Genomic DNA, 13,863 nt, shown 5'->3' on the forward strand with positions numbered 1-13,863 from the left:
GTGACTAAATAAGAGAAGCTGGACTGAATTTTGCTGACCTCCCCTAAGGTCACTTTACCAGTATCCTATCTGTACCCTTTTACTTATCTGAGTTTTGATTTTTTATTCCGCCTTGTGGCATTATGCTGGATCGCTTCCCATGTCAGCCTAGTGATTCAACTTTGCTATTTCCCTGACGTGTTATTTGGACCCTCTTTTTTCAAAGAGACACTTTAAACACAGTTACCTACATTTTGTCTAGCTGCTTCTACGTAACTCGGGGCTAGATGACTTGCGTTCAGAAATAATAAAGATTAACAAAAGTGTGAGTTAGCCAGCACGGGAGTAAACTAGAGCATATCTTTCCTTTGTATCTTTTTTAGCGTGACATGAACTTAAAGAAAACAACAGGCATAAGAAAGAGGACAAAAGGAAATACGTGAAACGAGAACTAGACTTAATAAAATGGCGATATTAACACTGACCTGTAGGAAGTCGAGTCTATTGAACTAATTACAGAATCGCAAAAGTAGCAAGATTGCAGGCTGGCAGCCGGAGGACTATGATTTGCCTCGTAATGAAGTATTCTTTGTTAAAATGTAAACAGGTCAAAATAACCAAGCTTGAGTGGAGTTGAGCTTAGACAATATGAATGGAAATAGAGGATAACAAAGACAGAAAGTGGGAGTGCCACAGGATAATGAACGAACTGAAAATGAAAAATTTCAGTATTCAAGAATCCCTTTTGCAAGAAAACACTTCAGAAAACTAGTTTCAAAAGTTTTTTCTACGAAAACTCAAAAAGAAAATAGCAGAGTAACAAACTGAATTAAGTTTCAGAGTTATTCTGCTATAGTTACTGCCTCTTGTCTATATGTTTTTTTTTTCGTCCCCCTGAACAGTTTTCAGGCAGGTATTTATAGGAATCGGGTGCTCCCCATGAAGGGTCAGGATTTATTTTGAGGGAGATGGAGGGTCTGGATTTTGAAGGACATGATCGAATGCTTGAGAATTAAAGAGAACCAAAAGGAACGGCTGAGATTATTCTTCAGAATATTTGTCCTTTTCTTCTTTCAATCTGACGGTCTCAAATCCTCTTGTCCGGAGCGATCTGAGGGCTAAGAGCGAAAGGCGCTGGTCTTGTCGTCTCCTCTCTTGATCCAAGGGCTCCGGGTTCGTCCTTACAAGTGAAATCAACGGTGGAGATTGGGATGTACAGGACTGTCATGACATACCCTGGCACCTGTCAAGATTAAGTGGCGATTCTTAGGCGTGCGGTGGAGATCTCGTCTGCCACGCTTTAACTACCTCGGCTCTGATTCTGACGACGGTTATTTGGGATTTGTCTTATTCTTTTTGCCTTCCGATCCCTCCCACGCTCCTATTCCGATCTCTCATGCTGATCTCCCATCTTCCGATCTCTATTATTCCGATCCCTAGAGATCTCCCAAATGATGTAATCCGATCTTTTGGAAATAAAAGTCAATTATCATCTTATTATTATTGCATTGATTATTTTCCGATCTCTGATGTGTTTATCCGATCTGGTTCCCAACTGAACAACCCTTAACTGATCCGCAATTCGAAACATTTATCTTAATATGCCGATCTCTAATTAGCCGTTCTCTTTATGGAATTTGAGAGACGTGTCAGAACAGCTGGCGAATCCCGTTAACCGATGCATTGCCTGGGACATCGTGAGCATTAAATGCTCGGACGAGTATAAATAGGGGTAGGGGTTAGCCAGTTTCTTACTTATGCCATTTTCTGTCTTTCGCAAGCAATTCCAAAACTCTCCCGATTTTCAAGCTCTTCCGACTCCGTTCAAGCTCCGGTAAGGGTTTTAATCCTTCTTTTAGCTTTAAGTTCTTTGTTTTCCTTAAAAATGAGCGGCGCCGAAGGTCAGAGAGCGGCAAGCCCACCTTCCGTCCATGTTTCATGGTCGTCTGATGAAGAAGAGGTGGTCGGGCCGAGCGCACAACCAGAACCTCCTAGGGTCTCCGTTCCAGCTCAGGGGCGGATCGCACCATCAAGGCATGCACCTTCTTCGGGGAGGGAGAATCTTCCTATGGACGAGCTGCCGTCGATCTTGCAAGAATCCGATCTGCAATCGTTTAGCCAGGAGTACAACATTGAGCCCGATTCATATGAACTTATCCGGTGTCACGGCGATCACCGAGCCGATCACTTCTTTGAAGAGAATGACATGGTGATGGTATACGAGGAACAGTTAAAGGCCGGTCTTCGGTTCCCTCTGGACGACTTCTTCAAGGAGGTCCTAAAATTTCACCGAGTGTGCATTGCCCAAATTCACCCTAACTCGTGGCGGATCTTGGTAGCCTTCCGAGGCCTGTGCCGAGCTAAGGGAATCAGACCTACGGCTAAGGTGTTCGCCGAACTGCACAGGCTAACTCGCCAAAAGGACGACGAGCACTGGTTCTTTCAGGCGAAGCCTCATTGTGGGATCTTCACCGACCTGCCCTCCTCCCTGAAGAATTGGAAGAACCGCTTCTTCATTCTGAGGAGCAAAAATTCGACCTGCTTCGAGGACTTCCCCCGTAGCTGGTGGCACCAGGGGCCCTTGATTCCGAAGCGTATTACCCTGAACAAGGAGGAAAGCCTAATAGTGATGGAGCTGAAGAATCAAGCTGCCACTCAAAAGTACTCCTGTTTAGATGCGGTGACTGCCGAGATGCATCATTGGACGATGGAGTTGATCACGGGAGAAAGTCGCGGGCTTCCGCTCTCTGATCTTGGCATCGGTATTTTCTATTTCTCAGATCTTTGGACCTTAGCGATCTCACTGACCTCTTTTTTGTGCAGGTATGGCGGGTGGTGAAGGTTCTAGGAAGCGGAAGAAAGAAAGAGAGATTTCCCGGAAAATAAAGGAGATGAAGCGTTCGGCACTACTTCAAACACCCGGCCATGAACCTGGAGAGATACAAGGGGACCCGCCTCGACCTTCGGGACAGCCGATCGCAGAAGCTGTCCGATCTCCTCCTCGACGAGAAGAGCCGCCTCCACCTCTTCCAGCTACTCCAAGCACAGAAGGGGGTCGTTCTCGACCTCCTACGAGGCCCCCTTCTCGTGGCGCTCAAGTGCTGATTGCCTCCCTGGAGAACAACCGGACTGTTCGGGAGAACCCCGATTTTGCCAAAGTTTTGGGGTCTTCCATTTTCCTTCGGAAGGATCGGGACAGACTGTCTCCGGATAATCTTGACGACATCCTAACCCGATCCATGAGTCTGAATGTAGAGTGCTTGGTGAACCAGCACATAGTCCGGGAAAAGGCGCACCGCCTGGGTAAGGAGGTCGAGAAGAAGAGTCAAGAAGTGGCATCCCTCCGATCCCAACTCTCATCCGCTCAGGATTACATATCTCAAATTGAGGGGCGGATGAAGTACTATGAGGATAAGCTGGCCGAACAGACTCATGTTTTGGCTGAAAGGGATCATGCTCTTAGAGAAGTCCAGGCGCTCCGGGCCAACGAAGTTGCTCAGGTCGCTCATCTTGCTGAGGAGCTTAAGGCAAAAGATGAAGAGATGGTGACAGGAATAGCCGGTGCTTATGTGAACGCTCACAAGGATCTCTTGGCCGAGCTCCAGAAGCGTTACCCAGATGAGGACTTCTCTTGGATGGCCGACCTGGCTCCCGAAGGCGAGGAGGAAAGCGAGGAGGAAAGCCGAGGGTGAGAGAGAAAATGAGCAAAATGTAGATCAGGCTGGGGGTGATCCCCCAGCCGAATGACTTGTACAAAATTTTTGAAATGAAATGAAGTGGAATGCCCCTTTTTTGTTCGATGAATGGTTATGATCGGAAAATTTCTAAATTATTAAACACTTGATTGTCTGAGTATGTTGAAATAACTGAAGATGTTTATTAACCTAAGTGTGAGAGATCAGAAAACACAATGAGCATGAGATCGGTAGGGAAGAAATGTTGAACGAGACTTGATTAAAATTGGAAATTTGACTTGAACACTTAAGATCGGAATCCTCATTAAACCGGACCAAAACCTTAGCTCTTAAACTTTTGAAAGGGAGATCGGCAATAAAACTGGTAAGAAAAGATCTAGCGTTAGTTCATTTCGTTTGTCAACAGAGATCAGGAATATACTTGTCTGGTCTGAAGATTCGACAATGGGTTTGAGAGATCGGTGAGCGATTTAATAGACTGGTAAGGCTTTGAGTATGTGAGGACTTAGCATTGATTTAATTCTTTGTGAGGAGAGATCGGAAATGTGACTGTCTATCAAAGAGAGATCGGATATGTGACTGTCTATCAAAGAGAGATCGGAAATGTGATTAGCTGTCAAAAGGAGACTTAGTACTGAGGTCAGTTTCAAAGTTTTATTGATTTTGGGGATCGGCCAAAATATGGTGTCGACATGCACACTAATCACAAATTGTATATCATTCACAAGTTATATCAACAATATGCACACGATAAAATTATATCAACAATATACTAATCACAAACTATATCAACCACAAGTTATATCAACAAGATTACTCATTCATTTTCTCCCCCTTTTTGTCAGCAACAAAGATAATGGGAGAAATCATGCACATATGTATAGATCAAAATTCAGTTTAAGTGCAGTGAATAAAACAGTCAAAACAGTAACTGATATAGCAGACTAATTGAAAGTTCAGAAAAACTAAAAGTAGCAAACTAAGTAGCAAATTAACAGATAGACTGTTAGACAAAATTCAATTAGTAAACATGCAGTATGATTGTTTATCCTTTTAGCCTAGAACTTTGTCTGATTGGTTTTGGAGTAGCCATCTTCAACTTCTTTGGCTTGACAGGTTTATCACTCAAGGTTTGAAGAATTTCAGCAGCCATTTCAGTTCCTGGTGTCAAGGGAATAATAGGACATTTGCTAACTCGATTCTGTGATAGTACGGTCATTGTCAACTTTTTGCCAGTTTTAGTCTTTTTGCCAGATGGTTTACCAGTTTTCTCTTTCTGCTGGCTTCTTTGTTCCTTTTGAGCTGTTTTTGCCTTGTCTTTTACAGGAGCAGCAGGAGCAGGAGTCTGTGGTTCTGCCTCAGATTCTGAGTCACTCATATCCTTCCCACTGCCTTCTTTGCTGCCTCCATTACCATTTCCATCATCAGAATCATCTTCATCTTTTTCAGTTTCATCTCCTTCCTCTTCTTCCTTTTCTTCCTCTTTCTCTTCTTCTTATTCTGTTTCTTTTTCTTCCTCTTCTGTTTCTTCTTCTTCTTCCTCTTCTGTTTCCTGTTCTTCCTCTTCTTCTTTCTCTTCCTCTTTTCCTTTTTCTTTTTCTGTTTGAGGAACAGAACCAGTAGCAGCCTTACTGGTTTCTCCAGCCTCAGTGGTTGAAATACCCAAATGAACTTTGATTTTAAACAATTCTTCCACAATTTTGTATATTAACATCAAAGTGCCATCAACTTTAGAATCAAGAGCATTCATAAGAACAGTTTGAAAACCTCTAAATTTCTGTAGCTCTCCAAGTTCAATTTCAACAAATTCCCTCAAGTTGTTTACTTCTTCCAGAATTCTTTTAATATTTACAGTACCGCTTGCACTATCCTTGGAACTAGCACCTTATTCAAATCTAAGTTTTCTACCATCATCATCTTTTTGCAGACTTGTAATTGGGATCATATTTGTTTTAAGTTTCTCGGTTTCCAAAGGGATCACAAAGTCTCTAAATAGATCATTAAGAAGATGGGCATAGGGTAGCTTGTAAGGTGGTTTCCATTTCATGATTTGCTTCAGCATAAAGTAGGCAAGATTAAATTCAATTTGATTCACAATATGCCAAATTATGCAGAGATCAAAGGTACTTAAATAGTTTGGACTGCCAGTTCTAGGGTTCAACACATAGATGATAAAACTATGAAGAATTTTGATGTGTTGATGAGCATGGGTAATGCTAGTCTTATCCTTTACTTTCCCTTTAAACACTTCAACTTCAAAATCTCTTTTGTTAAATCCACCAACAGCAAAAACATCTTTGTGAGAACAAATTTTATTCCCACTATTTGGGATTCCTAGGGCTTTGGCTAATCTATCAACAGTCACTTCATAGACTTTCCCTTTCATTTTCACCTTAAAAGATTCATCTCTATCAGAATCATCAACCCTTAAATTCTTATAGAATTCTTGAACTAAGTCCACATATACTCCTTCAGTGTCAGAGCACAATTTGTCCCATTTTTGATATTCAAACAAAGATTGTAAAGGGACAGAAACTTCAGTAAAAGCAGGCCAGTGTATATACCTTGGTTCATGAATGGCCCTTTCCATATGCACAACTGGAGCCTTTGAAGTCTTTTTCTTTTTGGTTCCTTTTTCTTGGACAGGCTCACTGGTTCTTTTCTTGGACAGGCTCACTAGTTCTTTTCTTGGGTGTTTCTTTTGATTTTCCTATTACCAGAGGAGCGTCTTTTTGTGGAGGAGGAGACACAGGAACACTTGCGTCAGTGGAGTCTGAAGATGATGAATATGTGGGGATTTTTGCTTTGCCTTTTCCTTTTTCCCTCGCCATGACCAACTCAGAAGCAAATTAGGCCGTAAGGACAGTGAAAACTGGGTTCACAAATTTAATGACGTGAGCAGTTAATATATATAACTATTCGAAGCACATCAATATATTTCTAGCACAACTTAGCACAATGTCATAAAAATAGAACAGACAGTAAGAGATACTCGAGTTCTTAAGAACCAATGGCAACCAATTCATGATTTTGTTATAGACCACATTTTTTACGAAATGTTAATGCCCAAAAAAAATCCAGCAGCACATTGCGAAATCAAAACAAACAAAATAAGCACAAACAAAATGTAAAACACGATTCCATTAAATTTTCATATTTGATACCTGAGATTTGCAGAGACAGAGAGTGCGAATCGTTACCAAGCGCGTCAAAAACCAAAAAACTAATCCAACAAGAGATGGTTTCTTTTGGCAGATTTAGACAAATAACGGAAATGAAAAATTTTGGGGATTTTCTAACTTGAAACAATCGATTCACAGCCAATGGGTTTCGGAAATATTTAAGAGCAATGAAGGGAGACGATGGTTTTGGAAGGTTGCGAATGGAATGGGTTTGCCGTTAAGACATTGTCCGCGAATTACGTTGTATTCTTTTTTGTTTTGTTTTAGCTTTCTAAGCATGTAAGTAGCATCTGCCGCAATTGAATATCAACGTACTGGCCTTCTTGAGGGGAAAAGATATGCAAGCAGAAAGGGCAATTGATAAATTGTTCCACTCCATGGAAATGCTTACACTATGTTTGAAAAGTGTAATTTTTTAAAGTAAGGTATGGAGTATAGTCTTTCAAATGGGTAATCTTGAAGCATTTTCTGTATAGTTTGTATATATGAGAATCATAATTTCTGCCAAAAATTACTCCCTAAATATTAAGAGCTGAGAAACTTAGCTTGATTATGACCACGAACTATATCAGCTAATTGATGACATTTTAATCTAAATTAAAGCTGTCACGTATGCATGCTTGAATTAATGTTGCATACATATATCAGACGTCGTTTCTCTATTTACAACTAAAAATTTATACTAGCAGAGTTAGCACAAGTATTTCCATCCCTTAGAGGTCAGCACAAGTATTTCCATCGTCAGAGCCTCCAGCAGAAGCAACCCCGAGTCCGGTTAAGAGGGTCATGCCTCTCCCTTGGATGTGTTTATGGCCTCCAACGTTGACACTACCTCCTCCATCTCTGGTCTCTTGTTAGGTCTGCATCCCAACATCTTTTCATCAATTTTTCTAGAGAGCTTGGACAACATTTGGGAATCTCTGGCCTCAGATTCTGCAGTTAAAAAAAAAAAATCACAAATTGTCAACTCCGACAATTCTCGGAGAAGTTCTAAAATTATGCTTCAAGCAAAGACTAGTGAAAGGGGAAAAAAACTACGTACTCGATAAACCACTGCAGAAGTTAGTTCATAGAAGCTTAGATTTGGATACAGCATGTCACAACAATACATCTCCCATAAGCAAATTCCGAAGCTGTAGACGTCGCATTTCCTGTTGTATGGTTTATTGTCGAAGACCTGCAATCATATCAGCAAAATCAACATTTGTTACTCTTTCTACAATTCACAAGGGTAGAACGGATTTGAAATCATGATAAGAAAATTATGCTTCGCAATAAAGTGATGTATGTTTGGTTTATAGTATTAATACCTCCGGTGCCATGTAACCAAGTGAGCCAGTATAACCTGTCATTTCATTAGGATTCAAAGCTTCAAGTCTAGCAACTCCGAAATCAGTTATCTTCAGTGCTTGATTCTTGTCAAGAAGCAAATTTTCTGTCTTCACATCTCTGTGCACAATATTCTTGGAATGAAGGTAGCTCAACCTGCCAGGAAGGAAAAAAGCAGAATTAAGTACTATATCTTGAAGCGCAATTAATTAACTAATGAAGAACGTCATAATGGTGGAGAATTTGGCGAAAAAATAAAAGAATCATAATATGGTGGAGAAATCTAACCCTCTTGCAAGATCTAAAGATAGTTGCATGAATTTCTCGAAAGGCAGCTTTCTTTTCCGGTTCTTTACAAGGTAGGATTTCAGAGTACCCCCAGGTTGATAATCAGTGACGAGACAGCACAAATTGACTGGCATGCCAATTTGACCACTGTGGTTTTGGAATTTTATTTCTGATGTACCCAGTACAGCACCTATGAACTGCGCAAACAGGAAAAAAAAAGGGTCCGGAATTTGTCACAAACTATATGCATAAGGAATCTGAATCGGAAAATTAATTAGTTTCGAAAAATGAAATAAAAATAATTGATTACCTGTGAAACATTGGGATGAGTCAGGTTATGCCAAACAGAAACCTCTTGCCGAAATGCTATCCTAAGTGAAGAAATTTGAGCTTTCGTCTTTTGATCTTCACCCCAGTCAAACACTTTAACTGAAAGAAAACCCTAATATAAAGTAAAACGAAAACGAAGACAAAAACAAAAGCAAAATCAAATTGACCAAAATTATTAATTATTAACAGAGGAGAATCCCCAGTTTTTGTACTAATTAGAAAGCCAAAAGAGAGTAAAAAGTTGAAAAACCATATTAAATCTTGGGGCATAATAATATTTAAGGTATGGTTGATCTTGCGTAAAAAGAAAGCATGCATATAGCTAACCTGCAACATCTCGGCCATCATAATCCCCTCGGTGAACAGAGGCAAAACTCCCCGAGCTATAAAATTCTTAATAGTTAGTTTGTGAGGATCAATTTCCCATTCTTCTTTGACGCAACCTTTATCATTGTTTGCCTCGTCACCTTTCTCCTTCTGCATGTTGAGTCGTCCGAATTTGACATCCAAGCCCTTAAAAGCAATTTTGTTTGCCCTACCTAAACTTCTGCTCCTTTCCTTCATCTCCATCTCTCTCTGTCTCTTTCAGGCTTTCTGTAAGAATCAATGAATCAAGCTTCTGTTAGGAGGGAGCGAATTTGAGTTGAATATTTATAGCAAGTGATGGTATGTAACTTGTATGTGGATTAGGTTTCCTAATTCCTTGGGGTTTAAGGTTACTCACGTGTCTTTCTGTAATTGGGAGGGCGGCGTCAAACTTGTTTGAGAAATTACACGGTGATACATAATCCTTTCTCCAACTTTTATATCAGGAGACACCAAGATAGCATTATCCCTTCTCTGGTAAAAATTTTAAAATAAAATTAATATTAATCATAGGGATAATTATATAATATATGGGAAGCATAGATTTTTTTTTTCTCTTAGACACAATTTTTTTTTATTTTTTTCTTATTTTCATATATTGATATGATTTTATATAGAAAGGATATATATTTTAGGATCATACAATAATTTATCCAATTATGATGAATCTTATCATAATTAGTAATTAAAGTGTATCCATTATACTATGATAAGTCTGAGCTATTTATTTATTTATTTGATTTTTATTTAAAATTTATTTTGAATATTAATTTTTTATTATAAAATTAAAAAGATTTTTTTATTATATTTTTATTATTTTGATAGAATATTAATTCATGACAAGCAGGATAGAAAATACAGCGGGTTTTATCTCTAAACACCAACCCATAATTTCTTTCAACTAATTGAGCTACAATGAGTAAATTTTCATCAATATCAAGTACTCTAACCACATCTAAGCCTAAAGAAGTCTGTACAGCCACGACATATCAACAAGGATGGCAATGGTAGAATTTTTGTGGATACATTTCAATCAAATTTCAGTAGGATAAGTTTGAATAATATGTAATTAATTATGAAATAAATTTAAATTTTAAAAATAATATTTATAATAAATTTAAACTTTACATGATGATTATTTATTATTTAAATTTATTTATATAAATATTTAATTAAACATAAAATATATATTTTTCATAATAATATTTATAAATTTTTATATTTTATATTCTAAATAAAATAAAATTTAAATATTTTATAAAATTATTAAATTTTAAAATATAATTTATTAATAAAAATAATTTTATATAAATTGTTAATTAAAATATATTAAATTAAATAAATTTTAATATTTATTGAGTAATAATAATTAAATTTAAAATTAATTTAAATAATTAAAAATAAATTTTAATTAAATTTAAAATATATTTAAACTTTAATAATAATAATAATAATAATAATAATAATAATAATAATAATAATAGGATTCAAATTTAGATACCATAATTTTCACGGGTCCTCTACATATTTTCATCCTATCAAGAAGCTCTCCATGTCATATTCTGACTTTGGAATAAAAATATGAACTTTTTCTTCAAAAGCATTCCTTCTTTGTTCTATTGCTTGCGGAGAATTCACAGGCTCTGCTATGGAATCTTGACTATTATTTTTCAAAGTTAAACCTTTCTTCAACTCGAATCGATTATATACATTCAGAACCGGCTGGATCGTACTCATACATACCCGACCCTTTGCGATTCCCACCTTGCCAACTCTTTAAGCAGCCAAAAAGCACTCTTTTAATCATTCCAATTTTAGTGCCAAAATAGCACTGAAATTAGCTCATCCAATTTTTGGTACATCTCAATCGTTTTTTCAAACTGAAATTTTGTGTTTTGATTGAGCTTCACTGATGGCAATTGCATGCGAGTCCTCAATTCTGGGGCGCTCCCTGTTCGTTTCTATATAAAAATTATATTAACTAAAATAATATGTTCTAAATTTATAAATAATTAAAGAAAATGAATTGATATTAACAATGATTATGTGAAATGTAAAAAGATAATAAAACAATGTTTAACTTTTAACTTACTTTTGAGAAGGAATGGTTAAATTTTAAATTAATTTCAAGTTAACTATCACATATAATAATCCTTATATATACACGAAATCAATTTTTCTAGAAGTAATTAAAAAATTAAATAAGATATATTTTTTGCATAATCACATAACAATAATTATTATTTGGTAGGTCAACTTCTATCCATAGCATGCCACGTGGCAATTAAATGGTTGAAATTAATTTATTAATTAAGGAAGAGAAATCAATTAAAAAAATAGTTAAGTAATTTTTCACTAACATGGGTAGAAAATTTTCATTATTTGTCATGTAAAAGGTAATAAGTAAGAAATTTTTTATTAATTTAATTTAACTAATTGGTGATTAATTTTCTAATATTTTGATAAATCAACTTCTCCTCATATGTAGTATATTATTAGGCAATATTACAAAAAATTTATTATTACTTCAAATTCTTTATATTATTTTTTATTAGTGAGTAGTTTCGATTAAAAAAAAAATGTAAGAAGTTTGATTTATAATTTTTTTAAACTTTATTTCTAATTAATTAAATATTTTTCTAGTTTTATAAAAAAATTATTTACATTTAAAATGTTTCCAATTAATAATTACATACATGTATCCTTATGAAAAGTAGATAGATAACAATATCATGGTAAAGGTCAATAAATTACATTTCAACATAAATGATCATCCTCAAGTTAATTTATATATAATAGTAAATTTCGTATCAACATACATAATCAAAGACATACAAGCTAATTTTAAAAGTTCTCTAAGCTATTATAAACTATTTAATCAATTGATAAAAAAAAATCTATTCTATCTAAAATCTCTAAATTTTGTATAGATTCAATAAGCTATATTATTAAAATTTATGTCAATTGAATTAGAAAGAAATTTAGAGAGGATACACCAAAATTAAAATTTTTGAATTAATTTCCAGAAATACTTGAAAATCTTAATTTGATTGCTTTTTATAAAATTAGCTAAATAAGCTGCTATGCAAAATTTGATAGTTTTCTATATCTAATTTAAATTTTAATATTTCATTTTTTTATTAAAATTATTTCTAATTAATATTTTTTTATATAATTTGATTATTAAAATCTGTAGTATATAACTATAATACTCTCTCACTTTAATACTTTATTTTTAATCTTTATATGTCTAATTTAGATTTTCAATAAAATTGTTTTTTTATCACTTTTTATTTAAATCCATTTTCTATGGAAAAACAAATTAGTTAACATATCTATAATTAAAATATATCATTACTCATAAAAATAAATAAATGAAAATGATTAGAAAAATATAAAAGTGTCATGTGATAATCAGTAGATAAATAATAAAGGCAAAAAAAAAAAAAAAGATAAAAGTAAACATATACAAAATCAATATTGAAAGCTTATCTTGGTGAACATATATATAAATAATTATATTTACCTTGCTACTATTATTTTTTTATATATATAGTTGGTGCTACTTGATCTTTTGGCTTTTTGATTTAAGGGTCTCTGTCTAATATTATAAGGAATTAGGATTCAATAGAAATATAAATAAATTTTGAGAAATAAGAACAATAAATTTTGAATAGAAATAATTAAAAATTGAGCAATTCGAAGAACAATTTAAAAGTATATTAGATGATAGAAAAAAGTTTAATAATTCTCAAATGTCACAAAATATTTATTATTTATAGGCAAGATGATGAAGAAAAATTGGAAACAAATTTAATTCAATCATTAAACAATTTTAATTGAAAAAAAAAATTAAGTTACAAATCAATGGCCACTAAAGGTAATTTATTATTTTTTAAATTATAAATTAACATAATTTATTAAAGATAAATTAAAATATAAATATAATAATATTAAAAAAAAGAAAAAAATAGTTAGCATGTCAAGCTCTCTTTTAAGGAGTGCTATATAACAGCTTGTAAGAAAAATTTAGTGTGCTTTTTATGTATAAATACATGTTCTGATATTTGATTGAATGAAATAATTTATTCTGTCTTTTGACAATGGAAGAAAAGAAAAGACTTAGCTCGTTTCAGTAATTATTGTATATCTCCTCACTTTCCTTGATTTCTTCCCAATAAAGTAGAAAATTAGTATAATAAAGTAGAAAATTAGCATAATACCTATGCTATGTATAAATAATTTGTAATTTATATTTTTTAATTTAATTTTTAATTACAATCTAAACAAAGATAAATTATTATTAGTAAATTAATTTTTAACTAAAATTTTTCTCTTATTTAATTTAATTTAAATAAATTTTTACTTGTTATAATAATAAATTTTAACTAATTTATGGCTAATTCTTTGTACACATATAATAGTAGTTTCCATGGTTATTTTGTCTAAGATGTAATAAACTTACTTTATTCAAAAAATAACTTAGATTTTATGAAATTTTTATATTTTATCTCATAATTTATATAAATCGATATTTACTTTTTTTAGATTATGAAAAAATATATTAGACTAATAAGAAAATAACGTTATTTTAAAAATATATAAATATAATATTTTTTATTATTAATATAATAAAAAGTACATTAAATTATTAATAATGAATTAAATTATTTAATTTTAATAATAATAAAAAT

The 13,863-nt window shown here is 34.0% G+C and overlaps 1 pseudogene; it reads right to left on the minus strand.

Annotated features, from left to right (window-relative positions):
* Nucleotides 1–7,389: 7,389 nt before the first annotated feature.
* LOC131173854 (serine/threonine-protein kinase STY13-like) lies at nt 7,390–9,397 on the minus strand (annotated as a pseudogene).
* Between the last annotated feature and the right edge of the window lie 4,466 nt (nt 9,398–13,863).

The sequence above is a fragment of the Hevea brasiliensis genome, chromosome 15, assembly GCF_030052815.1.
Source record: "Hevea brasiliensis isolate MT/VB/25A 57/8 chromosome 15, ASM3005281v1, whole genome shotgun sequence".
NCBI classification, from domain to species: domain Eukaryota; kingdom Viridiplantae; phylum Streptophyta; class Magnoliopsida; order Malpighiales; family Euphorbiaceae; genus Hevea; species Hevea brasiliensis.